This window comes from Gnatocerus cornutus, chromosome 6 (genome assembly GCF_029298725.1).
Source record: "Gnatocerus cornutus isolate USDA-ARS CGAHR chromosome 6, icGnaCorn1.1, whole genome shotgun sequence".
Lineage (NCBI taxonomy): Eukaryota > Metazoa > Arthropoda > Insecta > Coleoptera > Tenebrionidae > Gnatocerus > Gnatocerus cornutus.
The window spans coordinates 142,198-156,874 of NC_142238.1; positions in this window are offsets into that span (position 1 = coordinate 142,198).

The window sequence follows — 14,677 nt, forward strand, 5'->3', positions numbered from 1 at the left end:
CAAAATCATCACTTTTTACCAAGATTCAACGGCTGAATTGCATGAAAACAGCAGAATTCGGCACGAAATCATCAAAATTCTTAGAGAAAACTGCATATTTCGATGCAAAACAACGATTTCTTGCCGATTTTCGTTGTTTTCTATCTTGAATTTGCCAAGAAGAGCACGAAATCTACAAAATCATGACTTTTTACCTAGATTCAACGGCTGAATTGCAAGAAAACAGCAGAATTCTGCACGAAGTCATCAAAATTCTTACAGAAAACCGCATATTTCGATGCAAAACGACGATTTCTCGCCGATTTTCGTTGTTTTCTGGCTTGAATTCGCAAAGAAGAGCACGAAATCTACAAAATCATGACTTTTTACCAAGATTCAACGGCTGAATTGCAAGAAAACAGCAGAATTCTGCACGAAATCATCAAAATTCTTACAGAAAACCTCATATTTCGATGCAAAACGACGATTTCTCGCCGATTTTCGTTGTTTTCTGGCTTGAATTCGCAAAGAAAAACACGAAATCTACAAAATCATCACTTTTTACCAAGATTCAACGGCTGAATTGCATGAAAACAGCAGAATTCTGCACGAAATCATCAAAATTCTTAGAGAAAACTGCATATTTCGATGCAAAACAACGATTTCTTGCCGATTTTCATTGTTTTCTATCTTGAATTCGCCAAGAAGAGCACGAAATCTACAAAATCATGACTTTTTACCTAGATTCAACGGCTGAATTGCAAGAAAACAGCAGAATTCTGCACGAAATCATCAAAATTCTTACAGAAAACCGCATATTTCTATGCAAAACGACGATTTCTCGCCGATTTTCGTTGTTTTCTGGCTTGAATTCGCAAAGAAGAGCACGAAATCTACAAAATCATGACTTTTTACCAAGATTCAACGGCTGAATTGCAAGAAAACAGCAGAATTCTGCACGAAATCATCAAAATTCTTACAGAAAACCTCATATTTCGATGCAAAACGAAGATTTCTCGCCGATTTTCGTTGTTTTCTGGCTTGAATTCGCAAAGAAAAGCACGAAATCTACAAAATCATCACTTTTTACCAAGATTCAACGGCTGAATTGCATGAAAACAGCAGAATTCTGCACGAAATCATCAAAATTCTTAGAGAAAACTGCATATTTCGATGCAAAACAACGATTTCTCGCCGATTTTCGTTGTTTTCTATCTTGAATTCGCCAAGAAGAGCACGAAATCTACAAAATCATGACTTTTTACCTAGATTCAACGGCTAAATTGCAAGAAAACAGCAGAATTCTGCACGAAATCATCAAAATTCTTACAGAAAACCGCATATTTCGATGCAAAACAACGATTTCTCGCCGATTTTCGTTGTTTTCTGGCTTGAATTCGCAAAGAAAAGCACGAAATCTACAAAATCATCACTTTTTACCAAGATTCAACGGCTGAATTGCAAGAAAACAGCAGAATTCTGCACGAAATCATCAATATTCTTAGAGAAAACTGCATATTTCGATGCAAAACAACGATTTCTCGCCGATTTTCGTTGTTTTCTATCTTGAATTCGCCAAGAAGAGCACGAAATCTACAAAATCATGACTTTTTACATAGATTCAACGGCTGAATTGCAAGAAAACAGCAGAATTCTGCACGAAATCATCAAAATTCTTACAGAAAACCGCATATTTCGATGCAAAACAACGATTTCTCGCCGATTTTCGTTGTTTTCTATCTTGAATTCGCCAAGAAGAGCACGAAATCTACAAAATCATGACTTTTTACCTAGATTCAACGGCTGAATTGCAAGAAAACTGCAGAATTCTGCACGAAATCATCAAAATTCTTAGAGAAAACTGCATATTTCGATGCAAAACAACGATTTCTCGCCGATTTTCGTTGTTTTCTATCTTGAATTCGCCAAGAAGAGCACAAAATCTACAAAATCATGACTTTTTACATAGATTCAACGGCTGAATTGCAAGAAAACAGCAGAATTCTGCACGAAATCATCAAAATTCTTACAGAAAACCGCATATTTCGATGCAAAACAACGATTTCTCGCCGATTTTCGTTGTTTTCTATCTTGAATTCGCCAAGAAGAGCACGAAATCTACAAAATCATGACTTTTTACCTAGATTCAACGGCTGAATTGCAAGAAAACAGCAGAATTCTGTACGAAATCATCAAAATTCTTACAGAAAACCGCATATTTCGATGCAAAACGACGATTTCTCGCCGATTTTCGTTGTTTTCTGGCTTGAATTCGCAAAGAAGAGCACGAAATCTACAAAATCATGACTTTTTACCAAGATTCAACGGCTGAATTGCAAGAAAACAGCAGAATTCTGCACGAAATCATCAAAATTCTTACAGAAAACCTCATATTTCGATGCAAAACGACGATTTCTCGCCGATTTTCGTTGTTTTCTGGCTTGAATTCGCAAAGAAAAGCACGAAATCTACAAAATCATCACTTTTTACCAAGATTCAACGGCTGAATTGCATGAAAACAGCAGAATTCTGCACGAAATCATCAAAATTCTTAGAGAAAACTGCATATTTCGATGCAAAACAACGATTTCTTGCCGATTTTCGTTGTTTTCTATCTTGAATTCGCCAAGAAGAGCACGAAATCTACAAAATCATGACTTTTTACCTAGATTCAACGGCTGAATTGCAAGAAAACAGCAGAATTCTGCACGAAATCATCAAAATTCTTACAGAAAACCGCATATTTCTATGCAAAACGACGATTTCTCGCCGATTTTCGTTGTTTTCTGGCTTGAATTCGCAAAGAAGAGCACGAAATCTACAAAATCATGACTTTTTACCAAGATTCAACGGCTGAATTGCAAGAAAACAGCAGAATTCTGCACGAAATCATCAAAATTCTTACAGAAAACCTCATATTTCGATGCAAAACGAAGATTTCTCGCCGATTTTCGTTGTTTTCTGGCTTGAATTCGCAAAGAAAAGCACGAAATCTACGAAATCATCACTTTTTACCAAGATTCAACGGCTGAATTGCATGAAAACAGCAGAATTCTGCACGAAATCATCAAAATTCTTAGAGAAAACTGCATATTTCGATGCAAAACAACGATTTCTCGCCGATTTTCGTTGTTTTCTATCTTGAATTCGCCAAGAAGAGCACGAAATCTACAAAATCATGACTTTTTACCTAGATTCAACGGCTAAATTGCAAGAAAACAGCAGAATTCTGCACGAAATCATCAAAATTCTTACAGAAAACCGCATATTTCGATGCAAAACAACGATTTCTCGCCGATTTTCGTTGTTTTCTGGCTTGAATTCGCAAAGAAGAGCACGAAATCTACAAAATCATCACTTTTTACCAAGATTCAACGGCTGAATTGCAAGAAAACAGCAGAATTCTGCACGAAATCATCAATATTCTTAGAGAAAACTGCATATTTCGATGCAAAACAACGATTTCTCGCCGATTTTCGTTGTTTTCTATCTTGAATTCGCCAAGAAGAGCACGAAATCTACAAAATCATGACTTTTTACATAGATTCAACGGCTGAATTGCAAGAAAACAGCAGAATTCTGCACGAAATCATCAAAATTCTTACAGAAAACCGCATATTTCGATGCAAAACAACGATTTCTCGCCGATTTTCGTTGTTTTCTATCTTGAATTCGCCAAGAAGAGCACGAAATCTACAAAATCATGACTTTTTACCTAGATTCAACGGCTGAATTGCAAGAAAACAGCAGAATTCTGCACGAAATCATCAAAATTCTTAGAGAAAACTGCATATTTCGATGCAAAACAACGATTTCTCGCCGATTTTCGTTGTTTTCTATCTTGAATTCGCCAAGAAGAGCACGAAATCTACAAAATCATGACTTTTTACCTAGATTCAACGGCTAAATTGCAAGAAAACAGCAGAATTCTGCACGAAATCATCAAAATTCTTACAGAAAACCGCATATTTCGATGCAAAACAACGATTTCTCGCCGATTTTCGTTGTTTTCTGGCTTGAATTCGCAAAGAAGAGCACGAAATCTACAAAATCATCACTTTTTACCAAGATTCAACGGCTGAATTGCAAGAAAACAGCAAAATTCTGCACGAAATCATCAATATTCTTAGAGAAAACTGCATATTTCGATGCAAAACAACGATTTCTCGCCGATTTTCGTTGTTTTCTATCTTGAATTCGCCAAGAAGAGCACGAAATCTACAAAATCATGACTTTTTACATAGATTCAACGGCTGAATTGCAAGAAAACAGCAGAATTCTGCACGAAATCATCAAAAATCTTACAGAAAACCGCATATTTCGATGCAAAACAACGATTTCTCGCCGATTTTCGTTGTTTTCTATCTTGAATTCGCCAAGAAGAGCACGAAATCTACAAAATCATGACTTTTTACTTAGATTCAACGGCTGAATTGCAAGAAAACAGCAGAATTCTGCACGAAATCATCAAAATTCTTACAGAAAACCGCATATTTCGATGCAAAACGACGATTTCTCGCCGATTTTCGTTGTTTTCTATCTTGAATTCGCCAAGGAGAGCACGAAATCTACAAAATCATGACTTTTTACATAGATTCAACGGCTGAATTGCAAGAAAACAGCAGAATTCTGCACGAAATCATCAAAATTCTTAGAGAAAACCGCATATTTCGATGCAAAACGACGATTTCTCGCTGATTTTCGTTGTTTTCTATCTTGAATTCGCAAAGAAGAGCACGAAATCTACAAAATCATGACTTTTTACCAAGATTCAACGGCTGAATTGCAAGAAAACAGCAGAATTCTGCACGAAATCATCAAAATTCTTAGAGAAAACTGCATATTTCGATGCAAAACAACGATTTCTTGCCGATTTTCGTTGTTTTCTATCTTGAATTCGCCAAGAAGAGCACGAAATCTACAAAATCATGACTTTTTACCTAGATTCAACGGCTGAATTGCAAGAAAACAGCAGAATTCTGCACGAAATCATCAAAATTCTTACAGAAAACCGCATATTTCGATGCAAAACGACGATTTCTCGCCGATTTTCGTTGTTTTCTGGCTTGAATTCGCAAAGAAGAGCACGAAATCTACAAAATCATGACTTTTTACCAAGATTCAACGGCTGAATTGCAAGAAAACAGCAGAATTCTGCACGAAATCATCAAAATTCTTACAGAAAACCTCATATTTCGATGCAAAACGACGATTTCTCGCCGATTTTCGTTGTTTTCTGGCTTGAATTCGCAAAGAAAAGCACGAAATCTACAAAATCATCACTTTTTACCAAGATTCAACAGCTGAATTGCATGAAAACAGCAGAATTCTGCACGAAATCATCAAAATTCTTAGAGAAAACTGCATATTTCGATGCAAAACAACGATTTCTTGCCGATTTTCGTTGTTTTCTGGCTTGAATTCGCAAAGAAGAGCACGAAATCTACAAAATCATCACTTTTTACCAAGATTCAACGGCTGAATTGCATGAAAACAGTAGAATTCTGCACGAAATCATCAAAATTCTTAGAGAAAATTGCATATTTCAATGCAAAACAACGATTTCTCGCCGATTTTTGTTGTTTTCTATCTTGAATTCGCCAAGAAGAGCACGAAATCTACAAAATCATGACTTTTTACCTAGATTCAACGGCTGAATTGCAAGAAAACAGCAGAATTCTGCACGAAATCATCAAAATTCTTACAGAAGACCGCATATTTCGATGCAAAACAACGATTTCTCGCCGATTTTCGTTGTTTTCTGGCTTGAATTCGCAAAGAAGAGCACGAAATCTACAAAATCATCACTTTTTACCAAGATTCAACGGCTGAATTGCAAGAAAACAGCAGAATTCTGCACGAAATCATCAAAATTCTTAGAAAAAACTGCATATTTCGATGCAAAACAACGATTTCTCGCCGATTTTCGTTGTTTTCTATCTTGAATTCGCCAAGAAGAGCACGAAATCTACAAAATCATGACTTTTTACATAGATTCAACGGCTGAATTGCAAGAAAACAGCAGAATTCTGCACGAAATCATCAAAATTCTTACAGAAAACCGCATATTTCGATGCAAAACAACGATTTCTCGCCGATTTTCGTTGTTTTCTATCTAGAATTCGCCAAGAAGAGCACGAAAGCTACAAAATCATGACTTTTTACCTAGATTCAACGGCTGAATTGCAAGAAAACAGCAGAATTCTGCACGAAATCATCAAAATTCTTACAGAAAACCGCATATTTCGATGCAAAACGACGATTTCTCGCCGACTATCGTTGTTTTCTGGCTTGAATTCGCAAAGAAGAGAACGAAATCTACAAAATCATGACTTTTTACCAAGATTCAACGGCTGAATGCAAGAAAACAGCAGAATTCTGCACAAAATCATCAAAATTCTTACAGAAAACCGCATATTTCGATGCAAAACGACGATTTCTCGCCGATTTTCGTTGTTTTCTGGCTTGAATTCGCAAAGAAGAGCACGAAATCTACAAAATCATCACTTTTTACCAAGATTCTACGGCTGAATTGCAAGAAAACAGCAGAATTCTGCACGAAATCATCAAAATTCTTACAGAAAACCGCATTTTTCGATGCAAAACGACGATTTCTCGCCGATTTTCGCTGTTTTCTGGCTTGAATTCGCAAAGAAGAGCACGAAATCTACAAAATCATGACTTCTTACCAAGATTCAACGGCTGAATTGCAAGAAAACAGTAGAATTCTGCACGAAATCATCAAAATTCTTAGAGAAAACTGCATATTTCGATGCAAAACAACGATTTCTTGCCGATTTTCGTTGTTTTCTGGCTTGAATTCGCAAAGAAGAGCACGAAATCTACAAAATCATCACTTTTTACCAAGATTCAACGGCTGAATTGCATGAAAACAGCAGAATTCTGCACGAAATCATCAAAATTCTTAGAGAAAACTGCATATTTCGATGCAAAACAACGATTTCTCGCCGATTTTCGTTGTTTTCTATCTTGAATTCGCCAAGAAGAGCACGAAATCTACAAAATCATGACTTTTTACCTAGATTCAACGGCTGAATTGCAAGAAAACAGCAGAATTCTGCACGAAATCATCAAAATTCTTACAGAAAACCGCATATTTCGATGCAAAACGACGATTTCTCGCCGATTTTCGTTGTTTTCTGGCTTAAATTCGCAAAGAAGAGCACGAAATCTACAAAATCATCACTTTTTACCAAGATTCTACGGCTGAATTGCAAGAAAACAGCAGAATTCTGCACGAAATCATCAAAATTCTTACAGAAAACCGCATATTTCGATGCAAAACGACGATTTCTCGCCGATTTTCGTTGTTTTCTGGCTTGAATTCGCAAAGAAGAGCACGAAATCTACAAAATCATGACTTTTTACCAAGATTCAACGGCTGAATTGCAAGAAAACAGCAGAATTCTGCACGAAATCATCAAAATTCTTAGAGAAAACTGCATATTTCGATGCAAAACAACGATTTCTCGCCGATTTTCGTTGTTTTCTATCTTGAATTCGCCAAGAAGAGCACGAAATCTACAAAATCATGACTTTTTACATAGATTCAACGGCTGAATTGCAAGAAAACAGCAGAATTCTGCACGAAATCATCAAAATTCTTACAGAAAACCGCATATTTCGATGCAAAACGACGATTTCTCGCCGATTTTCGTTGTTTTCTGGCTTGAATTCGCAAAGAAGAGCACGAAATCTACAAAATCATCACTTTTTACCAAGATTCAACGGCTGAATTGCATGAAAACAGTAGAATTCTGCACGAAATCATCAAAATTCTTAGAGAAAATTGCATATTTCGATGCAAAACAACGATTTCTCGCCGATTTTTGTTGTTTTCTATCTTGAATTCGCCAAGAAGAGCACGAAATCTACAAAATCATGACTTTTTACCTAGATTCAACGGCTGAATTGCAAGAAAACAGCAGAATTCTGCACGAAATCATCAAAATTCTTACAGAAAACCGCATATTTCGATGCAAAACAACGATTTCTCGCCGATTTTCGTTGTTTTCTGGCTTGAATTCGCAAAGAAGAGCACGAAATCTACAAAATCATCACTTTTTACCAAGATTCAACGGCTGAATTGCAAGAAAACAGCAGAATTCTGCACGAAATCATCAAAATTCTTAGAGAAAACTGCATATTTCGATGCAAAACAACGATTTCTCGCCGATTTTCGTTGTTTTCTATCTTGAATTCGCCAAGAAGAGCACGAAATCTACAAAATCATGACTTTTTACATAGATTCAACGGCTGAATTGCAAGAAAACAGCAGAATTCTGCACGAAATCATCAAAATTCTTACAGAAAACCGCATATTTCGATGCAAAACAACGATTTCTCGCCGATTTTCGTTGTTTTCTATCTAGAATTCGCCAAGAAGAGCACGAAATCTACAAAATCATGACTTTTTACCTAGATTCAACGGCTGAATTGCAAGAAAACAGCAGAATTCTGCACGAAATCATCAAAATTCTTACAGAAAACCGCATATTTCGATGCAAAACGACGATTTCTCGCCGACTTTCGTTGTTTTCTGGCTTGAATTCGCAAAGAAGAGAACGAAATCTACAAAATCATGACTTTTTACCAAGATTTAACGGCTGAATTGCAAGAAAACAGCAGAATTCTGCACAAAATCATCAAAATTCTTACAGAAAACCGCATATTTCGATGCAAAACGACGATTTCTCGCCGATTTTCGTTGTTTTCTGGCTTGAATTCGCAAAGAAGAGCACGAAATCTACAAAATCATCACTTTTTACCAAGATTCTACGGCTGAATTGCAAGAAAACAGCAGAATTCTGCACGAAATCATCAAAATTCTTACAGAAAACCGCATTTTTCGATGCAAAACGACGATTTCTCGCCGATTTTCGCTGTTTTCTGGCTTGAATTCGCAAAGAAGAGCACGAAATCTACAAAATCATGACTTCTTACCAAGATTCAACGGCTGAATTGCAAGAAAACAGCAGAATTCTGCACGAAATCATCAAAATTCTTACAGAAAACCGCATATTTCGATGCAAAACAACGTTTTCTCGCCGATTTTCGTTGTTTTCTGGCTTGAATTCGCAATGAAGAGCACGAAATCTACAAAATCATCACTTTTTACCAAGATTCTACGGCTGAATTGCAAGAAAACAGCAGAATTCTGCACGAAATCATCAAAATTCTTACTGAAAACCGCATATTTCGATGCAAAACGACGATTTCTCGCCGATCTTCGTTGTTTTCTGGCATGAATTTGCAAAGAAGAGCACGAAATCTACAAAATCATGACTTTTTACCAAGATTCAACGGCTGAATTGCAAGAAAACAGCAGAATTCTGCTCGAAATCATCAAAATTCTTACAGAAAACCTCATATTTCGATGCAAAACGACGATTTCTCGCCGATTTTCGTTGTTTTCTGGCTTGAATTCGCAAAGAAAAGCACGAAATCTACAAAATCATCACTTTTTACCAAGATTCAACGGCTGAATTGCATGAAAACAGCAGAATTCTGCACGAAATCATCAAAATTCTTAGAGAAAACTGCATATTTCGATGCAAAACAACGATTTCTTGCCGATTTTCGTTGTTTTCTATCTTGAATTCGCCAAGAAGAGCACGAAATCTACAAAATCATGACTTTTTACCTAGATTCAACGGCTGAATTGCAAGAAAACAGCAGAATTCTGCACGAAATCATCAAAATTCTTACAGAAAACCGCATATTTCGATGCAAAACGACGATTTCTCGCCGATTTTCGTTGTTTTCTGGCTTGAATTCGCAAAGAAGAGCACGAAATCTACAAAATCATGACTTTTTACCAAGATTCAACGGCTGAATTGCAAGAAAACAGCAGAATTCTGCTCGAAATCATCAAAATTCTTACAGAAAACCTCATATTTCGATGCAAAACGACGATTTCTCGCCGATTTTCGTTGTTTTCTGGCTTGAATTCGCAAAGAAAAGCACGAAATCTACAAAATCATCACTTTTTACCAAGATTCAACGGCTGAATTGCATGAAAACAGCAGAATTCTGCACGAAATCATCAAAATTCTTAGAGAAAACTGCATATTTCGATGCAAAACAACGATTTCTTGCCGATTTTCGTTGTTTTCTGGCTTGAATTCGCAAAGAAGAGCACGAAATCTACAAAATCATCACTTTTTACCAAGATTCAACGGCTGAATTGCATGAAAACAGCAGAATTCTGCACGAAATCATCAAAATTCTTAGAGAAAACTGCATATTTCGATGCAAAACAACGATTTCTCGCCGATTTTCGTTGTTTTCTATCTTGAATTCGCCAAGAAGAGCACGAAATCTACAAAATCTTGACTTTTTACCTAGATTCAACGGCTGAATTGCAAGAAAACAGCAGAATTCTGCACGAAATCATCAAAATTCTTACAGAAAACCGCATATTTCGATGCAAAACGACGATTTCTCGCCGATTTTCGTTGTTTTCTGGCTTGAATTCGCAAAGAAAAGCACGAAATCTACAAAATCATCACTTTTTACCAAGATTCTACGGCTGAATTGCAAGAAAACAGCAGAATTCTGCACGAAATCATCAAAATTCTTACAGAAAACCGCATATTTCGATGCAAAACGACGATTTCTCGCCGATTTTCGTTGTTTTCTGGCTTGAATTCGCAAAGAAGAGCACGAAATCTACAAAATCATGACTTTTTACCAAGATTCAACGGCTGAATTGCAAGAAAACAGCAGAATTCTGCACGAAATCATCAAAATTCTTAGAGAAAACTGCATATTTCGATGCAAAACAACGATTTCTCGCCGATTTTCGTTGTTTTCTATCTTGAATTCGCCAAGAAGAGCACGAAATCTACAAAATCATGACTTTTTACATAGATTCAACGGCTGAATTGCAAGAAAACAGCAGAATTCTGCACGAAATCATCAAAATTCTTACAGAAAACCGCATATTTCGATGCAAAACAACGATTTCTCGCCGATTTTCGTTGTTTTCTATCTTGAATTCGCCAAGAAGAGCACGAAATCTACAAAATCATGACTTTTTACCTAGATTCAACGGCTGAATTGCAAGAAAACAGCAGAATTCTGCACGAAATCATCAAAATTCTTACAGAAAACCGCATATTTCGATGCAAAACGACGATTTCTCGCCGATTTTCGTTGTTTTCTGGCTTGAATTCGCAAAGAAGAGCACGAAATCTACAAAATCATGACTTTTTACCAAGATTCAACGGCTGAATTGCAAGAAAACAGCAGAATTCTGCACGAAATCATCAAAATTCTTAGAGAAAACTGCATATTTCGATGCAAAACAACGATTTCTCGCCGATTTTCGTTGTTTTCTATCTTGAATTCGCCAAGAAGAGCACGAAATCTACAAAATCATGACTTTTTACATAGATTCAACGGCTGAATTGCAAGAAAACAGCAGAATTCTGCACGAAATCATCAAAATTCTTACAGAAAACCGCATATTTCGATGCAAAACAACGATTTCTCGCCGATTTTCGTTGTTTTCTATCTTGAATTCGCCAAGAAGAGCACGAAATCCACAAAATCATGACTTTTTACCTAGATTCAACAGCTGAATTGCAAGAAAACAGCAGAATTCTGCACGAAATCATCAAAATTCTTACAGAAAACCGCATATTTCGATGCAAAACGACGATTTCTCGCCGATTTTCGTTGTTTTCTGGCTTGAATTCGCAAAGAAGAGCACGAAATCTACAAAATCATGACTTTTTACCAAGATTCAACGGCTGAATTGCAAGAAAACAGCAGAATTCTGCACGAAATCGTCAAAATTCTTAGAGAAAACCGCATATTTCGATGCAAAACGACGATTTCTCGCCGATTTTCGTTGTTTTCTGGCTTGAATTCGCAAAGAAGAGCACAAAATCTACAAAATCATCACTTTTTACTAAGATTCAACTTCTGAATTGCAAGAAAACAGCAGAATTCTGCACGAAATCATCAAAATTCTTACAGAAAACCGCATATTTCGATGCAAAACGACGATTTCTCGCCGATTTTCGTTGTTTTCTGGCTTGAATTCGCAAAGAAGAGCACGAAATCTACAAAATCATGACTTTTTACCAAGATTCAACGGCTGAATTGCAAGAAAACAGCAGAATTCTGCACGAAATCATCAAAATTCTTACAGAAAACCGCATATTTCGATGCAAAACGACGATTTCTCGCCGATTTTCGTTGTTTTCTGGCATGAATTCGCAAAGAAGAGTACGAAATCTACAAAATCATGACTTTTTACCAAGATTCAACGGCTGAATTGCAAGAAAACAGCAGAATTCTGCACGAAATCATCAAAATTCTTACAGAAAACCGCATATTTCGATGCAAAACGACGATTTCTCGCCGATTTTCGTTGTTTTCTGGCTTGAATTCGCAAAGAAGAGCACGAAATCTACAAAATCATGACTTTTTACCAAGATTCAACGGCTGAATTGCAAGAAAACAGCAGAATTCTGCACGAAATCATCAAAATTCTTACAGAAAACCGCATATTTCGATGCAAAACGACGATTTCTCGCCGATTTTCGTTGTTTTCTGGCATGAATTTGCAAAGAAGAGTACGAAATCTACAAAATCATGACTTTTTACCAAGATTCAACGGCTGAATTGCAAGAAAACAGCAGAATTCTGCACGAAATCGTCAAAATTCTTAGAGAAAACCGCATATTTCGATGCAAAACGACGATTTCTCGCCGATTTTCGTTGTTTTCTGACTTGAATTCGCAAAGAAGAGCACGAAATCTACAAAATCATGACTTTTTACCAAGATTCAACGGCTGAATCGCAAGAAAACAGCAGAATTCTGCACGAAATCATCAAAATTCTTACAGAAAACCGCATTTTTCGATGCAAAACCACGATTTCTCGCCGATTTTCGTTGTTTTCTGGCTTGAATTCGCAAAGAATAGCACGAAATCTACAAAATCATCACTTTTTACCAAAATTCTACGGCTGAATTGCAAGAAAAGAGCAGAATTCTGCACGAAATCATCAAAATTCTTACAGAAAACCGCATATTTCGATGCAAAACGACGATTTCTCGTCGATTTTCGTTGTTTTCTGGCTTGAATTCGCAAAGAAGAGCACGAAATCTACAAAATCATGACTTTTTACCAAGATTCAACGGCTGAATTGGAAGAAAACAGCAGAATTCTGCACGAAATCATCAAAATTCTTAGAGAAAACTGCATATTTCGATGCAAAACAACAATTTCTCGCCGATTTTCGTTGTTTTCTATCTTGAATTCGCCAAGAAGAGCACGAAATCTACAAAATCATGACTTTTTACATAGATTCAACGGCTGAATTGCAAGAAAACAGCAGAATTCTGCACGAAATCATCAAAATTCTTACAGAAAACCGCATATTTCGATGCAAAACAACGATTTCTCGCCGATTTTCGTTGTTTTCTGGCTTGAATTCGCAATGAAGAGCACGAAATCTACAAAATCATCACTTTTTACCAAGATTCAACGGCTGAATTGCATGAAAACAGTAGAATTCTGCACGAAATCATCAAAATTTTTAGAGAAAATTGCATATTTCGATGCAAAACAACGATTTCTCGCCGATTTTTGTTGTTTTCTATCTTGAATTCGCCAAGAAGAGCACGAAATCTACAAAATCATGACTTTTTACCTAGATTCAACGGCTGAATTGCAAGAAAACAGCAGAATTCTGCACGAAATCATCAAAATTCTTACGGAAAACCGCATATTTCGATGCAAAACAACGATTTCTCGCCGATTTTCGTTGTTTTCTGGCTTGAATTCGCAAAGAAGAGCACGAAATCTACAAAATCATCACTTTTTACCAAGATTCAACGGCTGAATTGCAAGAAAACAGCAGAATTCTGCACGAAATCATCAAAATTCTTAGAGAAAACTGCATATTTCGATGCAAAACAACGATTTCTCGCCGATTTTCGTTGTTTTCTATCTTGAATTCGCCAAGAAGAGCACGAAATCTACAAAATCATGACTTTTTACATAGATTCAACGGCTGAATTGCAGGAAAACAGCAGAATTCTGCACGAAATCATCAAAATTCTTACAGAAAACCGCATATTTCGATGCAAAACAACGATTTCTCGCCGATTTTCGTTGTTTTCTATCTAGAATTCGCCAAGAAGAGCACGAAATCTACAAAATCATGACTTTTTACCTAGATTCAACGGCTGAATTGCAAGAAAACAGCAGAATTCTGCACCAAATCATCAAAATTCTTACAGAAAACCGCATATTTCGATGCAAAACGACGATTTCTCGCCGACTTTCGTTGTTTTCTGGCTTGAATTCGCAAAGAAGAGAACGAAATCTACAAAATCATGACTTTTTACCAAGATTCAACGGCTGAATTGCAAGAAAACAGCAGAATTCTGCACAAAATCATCAAAATTCTTACAGAAAACCGCATATTTCGATGCAAAACGACGATTTCTCGCCGATTTTCGTTGTTTTCTGGCTTGAATTCGCAAAGAAGAGCACGAAATCTACAAAATCATCACTTTTTACCAAGATTCTACGGCTGAATTGCAAGAAAACAGCAGAATTCGGCACGAAATCATCAAAATTCTTACAAAAAACCGCATTTTTCGATGCAAAACGACGATTTTTCGCCGATTTTCGCTGTTTTCTGGCTTGAATTC